General features: G+C 56.9%; 1 long non-coding RNA gene across 1 annotated transcript; it reads left to right on the top strand.

The window, feature by feature from the left end:
• The first annotated feature begins 16 nt into the window (after window positions 1-16).
• On the top strand, window positions 17-7,752 carry LOC104851790. Its single transcript, XR_777291.3, has 3 exons — window positions 17-3,189; window positions 3,383-3,426; window positions 6,939-7,752. It is a non-coding gene; the product is annotated as an uncharacterized LOC104851790 (long non-coding RNA).
• The last annotated feature ends 492 nt before the right edge of the window (window positions 7,753-8,244 follow it).

Here is an 8,244-nt window from a genome sequence, read left to right as displayed (position 1 = left end):
TGCGGGGCCGGTGCGGGGCCCGATCGCGGCATCTGGGCACAGCGCTCCTGGTGTCCACACTGCCATCAGCCCGGGGGTGCTTGCGCTGGACGGGAAGCCTCGTCCAGCCGCACTCTGGTCAAGACCGGCAGGGACACCTGGAATGACGCCCCAGCTGCCTTCCCTGCCGGAAAGCTGGGGGCCGGTGACCTTCTAGTAGGCTGCCTGACCCAGGAGTCCCGCTGTGCCACGCGTCCCCATCCCGAGCTTTGGGTAGGGCAGGGGCGGCTGCCCGAGTGGGCGGACATGCCACGTGGGCAAGCAGTATGGACATCTTCAGCTCCGGCTGCCTCCTGCAGCCCGTGCCCCTGAGGGCCTGAGTGCGGGGCAGTTAGGTCTGCCCGTGCCCAGCAGTGGCAGGTGAGTGGGCATGGGCATGGACACTTGCCGGTGAGACCTTTGCTTTTCCTGCTTTCCCCTGGAGAGCCAACTTATGCAACAGAGCCGTGTGTGGCCGTTTGGCGTGCAGGATGAGCGGGGCACAGAGATGATGGTGAGGTTGGCTGGTCACCCCAAGCACAGGGCAGCTGCGAAGACAGAGGCTCCCTCCCACCTCCCATCCTGCTCACCCTTCATCTGCTGTGCAAGGCTCTGACTCTGTCCTCGGTTGTGGGCCAGCGGAGCACCTCCAGGGAAGAGACTGGCTGTTTCCTTTAGCACTGTCTGCACGTGTCACCTCTGGGGCAGGGATAAATGCTGGGCAGCTGGCTATCGGGGCAGTGAGGTGTCCTGAGAGGTTTACCAGCTTCCTGGATTGTTGCCTACTCAGGCCTTTGGAAGCCCCAGGCAGGGAGAGTGAAAGCCCAGAGCTTTCTGCCAACTGGCTGGGCACGGACTCTGCAGGGTCATCTCTCAGCCTCCCCCCATGCTGAGGACTCACTGGCCCCTCTCCACACCCTTGGGAAGAGGGCTTATTCCCCCAGCAGGCAGGGATTCTATATGTACTGTCCTAGGCCAAGGCTGCTCAGAGGCCCCAACCTCTAGGCTCTTCCACTCTCCTGGGTCTGTGGCTCAGCTCAGAAAGCCCCTGCCTGGACTGTCCATGCCCCCTGCACCCCACTGCCACCAGGTCCTGCCTCAGCATTAGGACGAGGCAGGTGCACACCTGAGTGTGGCTTAGCTGCTCCCAGGCAGGCCCTGGTCTGCACGCCAGCCCTGAGTGGCCCCCACCTTCGTCACGGCTGGGTGGCAGGCCTGAGCTTTTCGGGGTGTGGGGGTGGAAGTCACCCTGACCAGGACTCATCCAGATAGACGAGGAGACTGGTGCAGGGTCACACTGTGCTCCTGCGGAGGGACAGGGCCTCAGGAGGCAGCTGAGCCCATGGTGACCAGGCTTAGCTTCTGGACTCAGCTGCACATACTGGCAGCCCCTCACCCAGGACAGGCCACTCCCTAGAGGATGGGGTAGGAGGATGGGGGAGCCTGTACTGCTGGCTTCTGGTTCAGATTTCTCAGGAGGGAGGATGGCATCAGGCACTGTGACTGGCCAGTCAACCACTCCTGAGGCCACCACAAGCCGCACAGACAGGGTGGGGCATGGACAGCAAAAGGCACAGAGAAGTGCTCAGTCAGGAGGCAGTGTCAGGGAGGGCACAGATCTGTCACCCAGGTGGAAAGGACGAAGCTCTGGGGGAGGCAGCCCCACCCCCACTCTGGGGAATGTGCTGGTTGGGGAGCTCAGCCCCACCTGAGGGCACCAACCAAGTGAGGGGAGAAAGTGGAAATGCAAAATCAGGCACAGTGGCACATACCTGTAATCCCAGAACTCAGGAGGCTGAGGCAGGAGGATTGCTGGGAGTTCAAGGCCACCGTGGGCTACATAGTGAGTTCAAGGCCTGTCTGAATTTCAAAAAAGGCAGGAAACAGATGGAAGCCAGGAGGAAAAAGGGCCAGGAGAAGGAGAGGGAGTGGGGCTGGAGCTAGAGCTAGGGAACCTGACAAATTGATAATCAAAGAAATTGCCCCACTCAGAGAAGGTGTGACCACAGTGCCAGGGCAGTGGTGGAATCGCAGGCAGGGTTAAAGGAAAAGACACCTCTGAAACCCACAGATGGAACTGCAGAGTAAGTTCTTGCCAAAGAAACAACCTCACTGGCCTGCACAGCCTGGGAATCCCGCCCCATAGCCCACTGTCCTGCAGAACAGCCAGGGACGAGGGACGGGACCAGGGAAGATCAGCCAGTGGCAGGCCATCAGAGCAGAGGCCCAAGAGATGACGGCGTGGTCTTGGAGCCTCCTGAAGGTCATAAGAAGGCGGGGCCAGAGGGGCAGAGAGCACCCTGGGGTGCTGGGGTCTTGCTGCCAGTCCTGATTAAGAAAGGTTAGAAAGAGGAAGGCACTTCGTCGAATTTAGAAATTTTTGAAAAGCAAAAAGAGGATAAACCGTCATTTGCCCGAACCTGCACAAATGTGGAAAGTAAAAGGAGTAAACTCAATCACATAAACAGAGAGTAATGTCAGATCTCACTTGTTTCGGTGAAACCTGAGAGGCTTCAGACTAGCTTGGGAACAAATGCCAGCTGTGGGTTGTTTCCAAGAAACATCTAAAACAGTTAAGAAAAGATTCAGAGCTAAGAGTTGGACAAAACTCAATGGGCAAGGCGATCCCAGACCTGGGGAGTCTGAGGCAGGAGGACCAAAAGGAGTTTGAGGCTTTCGAGGCCACCCTGGACTACAGAGCAAGACCCTGGAAAAAACAAAATGAGAGGCTGGAGACTAGAAAGGCTGGTGGTAGAATGCTTGGGAAGAGTTCAGTCCCCGGCACAGTGAGAGGGCAAGAGATAGAGGAAAGGATCTTTTTTTGAGGGGTGGAACTCAGGGCTTCCTGCATGCTAGGAAAGCTCTCTGCCACGGAGCTGCACCCCCAGCCCAAAGTGGAACTCTGTTAAATGCACACCGGAAGTTGTAGGGAGGGGAGTACAGGACCCGTATCGGTTACTTGACCGCCCTAGCCTCAGTTTCTCCTTCTGCGACGTGGGATCACATCCTGCGACACTGAGAAGTGTTTGTGAGCCACTCAGAGACTGCACGCAGCCTCACCCTGGGTCAGCACTTCCCGGGGCCCACGGCCTGGAGATGGGGGGCTGCCCATCCCAGAAACGCTGTGTGCGGCATTCAGGGCGATCTCCGGGGTCAGCGACCCCAACTCTGGTGAGCCACAGGGCGGGGAGGGGTGGACGCCGGGCGGGCGTGGGGCAGGTGTGGCTGGGCCTGGGGGCGGCCCCCACCGGAAGGAGGTTCACAGAGACGCTGGGGTGCTGGAGCCCAGCAGGACTGTGGTCGGCACCCCTTCCCCTGCAAGGTCCTGGGGCGTGAGGTCACGAGTTCCCCTGTCTTCCTGCAGGCGTGGCGGGCGTGCTCGTGGGACACCCCTTTGACACCGTCAAGGTGAGTTACTGTCGTGGGTGTGCTGCAACTGGAAAGAGGCCCAGGCTTCTCCCGCGGGGCTTGGAATGAGGGAGCCGCTTTCCCACAGAACGGACAGAGCTGAATCTCCCTGCGGGGCGAAGCTGGGCAGGTTCACGGCCACGTCCATTCTCTGGCCGCACTAGCTAAGACCAGGGTGCCAGAAGGCAGGAGGGCACCCACGCAGTCCCAGTGCAGAATGCCCCAGCACCCCTCCAGAAAGAAAGAAAAGTTCAGAGAAGAAATACACACATACAGAGAAACCATAACTTGTATTTCCCATTAATGTGATCTTCACAGAACAGTTATTTATTTCCTTTTTTTGTCCCCCTCCTTTTGTACTAGGGATTGAACTCAGGGTCTTCCCACTGACCTACATCCCAACCCTTTCTAATTTTTTTATTGAGAGAGGGCCTTATTAAGTCATTCAGTTGTCTAAGTTGGGCTCAACTTTTCCATCTTCCTGCCTCAACTTCCCACAGTGCTGGGATCACAGGCTTGCACCACCACACCCAGCTTGATTTTCTTGAGTGAGAAACTGTGTTTCTGAGGCTGGTGTCACCTTGGAGGTACCAATGGCGGAAGACCTGAAGGACACCTCCTGTGTGTGGCCTGCACTCTGGGGACAGAGGTCCTGGGGCAGGCACTCAGGCAGCATCTTCTCCATGTGCCCAACCTCGATAAACTGGAATTCCAGGTCCTTACACCCAGAGCTTCTGGAAAGTGCCACACAGGCTCCCCTGCCCCCTGTCTGTCGGCTTCTGGGCCCACTGCCCACGGCACAGGGCTTCTCTTCCCGCTGCCTGGACAGCGCTGGAGGCAGCACGCAGAGCCCTCTTCGGCTAGCTGAGCAGGACCTTCTGCCGCCTCCTTTTTCAGTGAACCAGGTGTTTGTTGGCAGAGAAATGAACTTGTTAATTCGGGCCTGGGACCTCCTCCAGTGCAGGCTGAGGGCCTGGCCTTGTGTGCTGGCTTTGACCTTAAACACTGCTGTCCCTGGTCCAGGCCATGACTGCGGACCTTGGGCCATTGGCTGTACCTCAGGGCCCAGATGTTGTCATCCACAAAATGCGGGGCGGGTGCTGCCCGATGGCCCTGGGTCATTCGTGCTGGGATCCCTGTGAAGCACATGGCTCCTTGTGGCTCTGGGGTGGGGTTGCCAGGCCAGGATTCCTCCGTGAGTAGGTGTCCCTGAGCGTACTGCTCGGGCCCATCCACCAGGCCACTGCAATGCCCACACAGATGCAATGCCCGGGAGCAACCAGGGACAGCCTGGTAGTGGCAGCGGCATGCTGTGTTGGGCCTCATGTTTCCATTGCCGAGCAGCTGTGTCCAGACGGGAGGGAACTTGGGTCTCCGCCGCCGCCAGCTTGTGGAGGCCGGGCCTCACCAGGCTGTGACCACTGGACCTGGCCCCCTCCCGCATCTCCAGCAGGGGACACTTGTCCTGGTGACCCTAGAAACTCTGCCGACAACCCCCAAGGTAGCCCTGGAGAAACCCATCTGTACCTTTTTCTTTTCTTTTTTTTTTTGGTAGCGGGGATTGAACTCAGGTCCTGGTGCTTGTGAGGCAGGCAGCAGCACCACTGAGCTAAATCCCCAGCCCTATACCTTTTTTCTTTGATTTTGCCACTGGGTCATGGGCAATATTGCCTAAAGCTGAGCCTTTATTAAGAAGGGAGCGGGCTGGGGATTTAGCTCAGTGGTGCCGTCCTTGCCTCGCAAGCACAAGGACCCGAGTTTAATCCCTGGTACCCCCCGCAAAAAACCAACATCAACAACAAAACAAAATACAAGCAGGGAGCAAACCTCCTGGGGAATCAGCCGTGCTAGGACCCCCAAGGCCAGCCACTGTGACATGGGGCCATCTTGGTGTCTGCCTGGTTTAATGTAGCTGTCACCAATGGTCCAGTATCTAAGTTAAGCATGCTCATTAAAAGAAAATTGGAAGCCAGGCATGGGGGTCCACACCTGTGATCCAAACACTCTGGGAGTTTGAGGCAGGGAGGATTCTAAATTAGAGCCCAGCCTGGGCAGTTTAGTGACTTAGCAAGACCGTCTCAAAATTTAAATAAAAAAAAAAGCTGGAGTTTGATCCCTGGTACCAAAATAAAAACAAAAACAAAAACAAACCATTTAACAAAATTAAAAAAAAAAAATTGAACAGCTGGGTGTCGTAGCACAGGCCTGTAATCCCAGCACTCAGGAGGTTAAGGCAAGAGGATCACCATGAGTTCAAGGGCAGCATAAACTACATAGTGAGACCCTGTCTCAAAAACAAGAATGGGCCGGGGATTTAGCTCAGTGGTTCCGCCGCCTGCCTCACAAGCACCAGGACCTGAGTTTGATCCCCGGTACCAAAAACAAACAAACAAAAAATCAGTATCAGAGGTATACAAACTAAGAAGAAAAAGCCATCTTCGTCCCTAGCCTTGTGATTCCTGCTGAGAAACGGCCACATGCTGGACCCTCTACTCCTGGCTCTCACGGAGCAGGATCCACTTTGCTTGCCATGGAGTTTCCTTGTCTGGCATTTGATGTAACTGAAGGAGGCAGGTGCATACCCTGGTACAAACCCTGTCCTGGCCCCTGGCATCCCTGCCCCTCCCAAGACATCCACTGCCCTAACCTGTGGCCAGGGGTCCCTCACTCGGAATACGTGTGGTGACAGTGTGTGCCCTGTCTGTCCATGCTGTCCCAGGTAGGCACATCCTCTGTCCATTCCTGAGGCCCATGGCCGAAGCCTGAGATTGCAGCCCCAGAGCCACGCCCACTGTCCTCAGGCATGGCCTCCTCCCTCCAGGCTGCACGAGGCAGCTCCTAGTAATCAGGGTTACTGTGTGCTGGCTTTCATCAGCGCTTTCCTCTAGAAATCACCCTTCCTTGTCTGGTCCCGGCAGAGATGGGCGGCCAGCTAAGAAGGGTGTTGGGGGCAGTGGCCAGGGCCACTCTGCTGCCAGCCACTCCTCAGAGCTGTGGCTGCCTCGTGTGCACAAATGGTACATTTTCCTGTAACAACACTTTTAGCCGGATGTCCACGCCAGCCTCCAGCACTGGAGGCTGAGGCAGGAGGATTACTGTGAGTTCAAGGCCAGCCTGGACTACAATGAGAGATCCTGTCTCAAGAAACCAAAAAGACTAGAGACAACTTTTTTTTTTTCTTTTTTCTTTTTTTTTTTTTTTTTTTTGGTGCCTTTGCCAATGGAAGATCCACTTGTTCTGGTGGGGGGAACAGGAAGCAGGTCCAGGCAAAGCCTGACTGCTCCACGTCAGGCCACGGCCCCTGGGGAGAGCACCGTGGCTACCCTGGACACCTCTGAGCCTCTGCCTTCCCACCTGGGATGGGGCTGCTTGGGCAGGGACCGCCACGCTGGGTCCTAGGGGTGCCCAGCCCACAGCCTGGCTGTGATCCCAGTCGTTCCTGAGCCAGATCCAGGGAACTGGCTCCCCAAGGGTGATGTGACCTCGTTTCTGTCCCCCATGATGCGCTTCAGGAAATGTCCCTCCGCTCGCCATGCAGAGCTGGGCATGGAGCAAAGGGAGACAAGCTGGCACCAACAAGAACGCCTTGACACAAGGTGAAGCTGCTGTCCCCGCCCCCGCTCCACCCACTCGTGACCACGGCCTTCACGGAGGGGCTGCTGGTGGGACCCGAGAGCAGCACCAAGTCCTTTCCCAGTGCCTGCCCCAAACCAGGGTCAGGGATGGAACACAGTGGGAGCCCTGTGGCCATGGCTTAGGATGGCACTAAATGGGGTGACAGGTGTCCATGGTCCCCTGCGGCCCTCCTGATGACCAGAGGTTTCGCCCCGACTCATCTGAGATGTTGGGGACACCTTTCCTGAAGAGGTTTGGGTCCCTGGCTCTGCCATCCTAGGGTCCCCCTCAGTGCGCCCCCATCCATCCTTGCAGGTGCGGCTGCAGGTGCAGAGCGTGGAGAAACCGCAGTACCGGGGGACCCTGCACTGCTTCCAGTCCATTGTCAGGCAGGAGAGTGTGAGTGCCTGGCTGTGCACCCGGGTGGGCTGGGCTGGGCTGGGATGGGATGGGATTCCCTCCCGGGGGGCTACAGTGAGGGCTGCGACCTGGGAGCCTGCTATGGTGAGTGCCTGGGCCTCCTGGATCCAGGGCTTTGGCCTTGATAAAATACTCCTTGGGCGGAGGCATAGAGGCCCACAGCTGTAACCCCAGCACTGGGAGGCTGAGGAGGGAGAATCACAAGTTCAAGTTTTACCGGGACCCTCCGAAAAGGGCAGAGGATGTGGATCAGTGACTCGGTGCCCAGGAAAACACACACACACACACACACACACACACACACACACACACACCCACACTTTAAAAGAAGAGGATTTACCGAGAACAGTGCTGTTAAAAGATCTGATTTTGTGAGCACTTACTATATGCCAGGCTCTTCTGCTGCCATCTGCCTTAATTATCTCAGATTGTGGCCTCCTGTTCCCCCACCCCACCCCCAACTCATCCTACACTCAACAGCCAGGAGGATATTTTTAAAACAGAACTCAGATTGTAATGCTCCCCTGCTCAGCTCCCTCTGGTGGCCTCCCACTGCGATTCGGAAAGAAATCCAAACATCGAAACTAAAAATGTACATGGAGGTTGGGGGTCTCTTCGTGAAAAGCCAGGGGAATGGGGGCTTCAGGAAGAGTTCAGCAAACACAGAGCCCTCAGGATCCCATGAGACTGGTGAGGGTGGGAGGAGAGGGGCAAGTGGAAGGGACAGTTAGGCCGGGCTGGGTGCCATGAGTGGGGGTGTGGGGAGGGTAAACCGAAATCATG

The sequence above is a fragment of the Fukomys damarensis genome, unplaced genomic scaffold (genome assembly GCF_012274545.1).
Source record: "Fukomys damarensis isolate Sample0158 unplaced genomic scaffold, DMR_v1.0_HiC HiC_scaffold_21, whole genome shotgun sequence".
Taxonomy (NCBI): Eukaryota; Metazoa; Chordata; class Mammalia; order Rodentia; family Bathyergidae; genus Fukomys; species Fukomys damarensis.
Note: the sequence above shows the minus strand (reverse complement) of the source record. Positions and strands in the feature narration are given on the sequence as shown.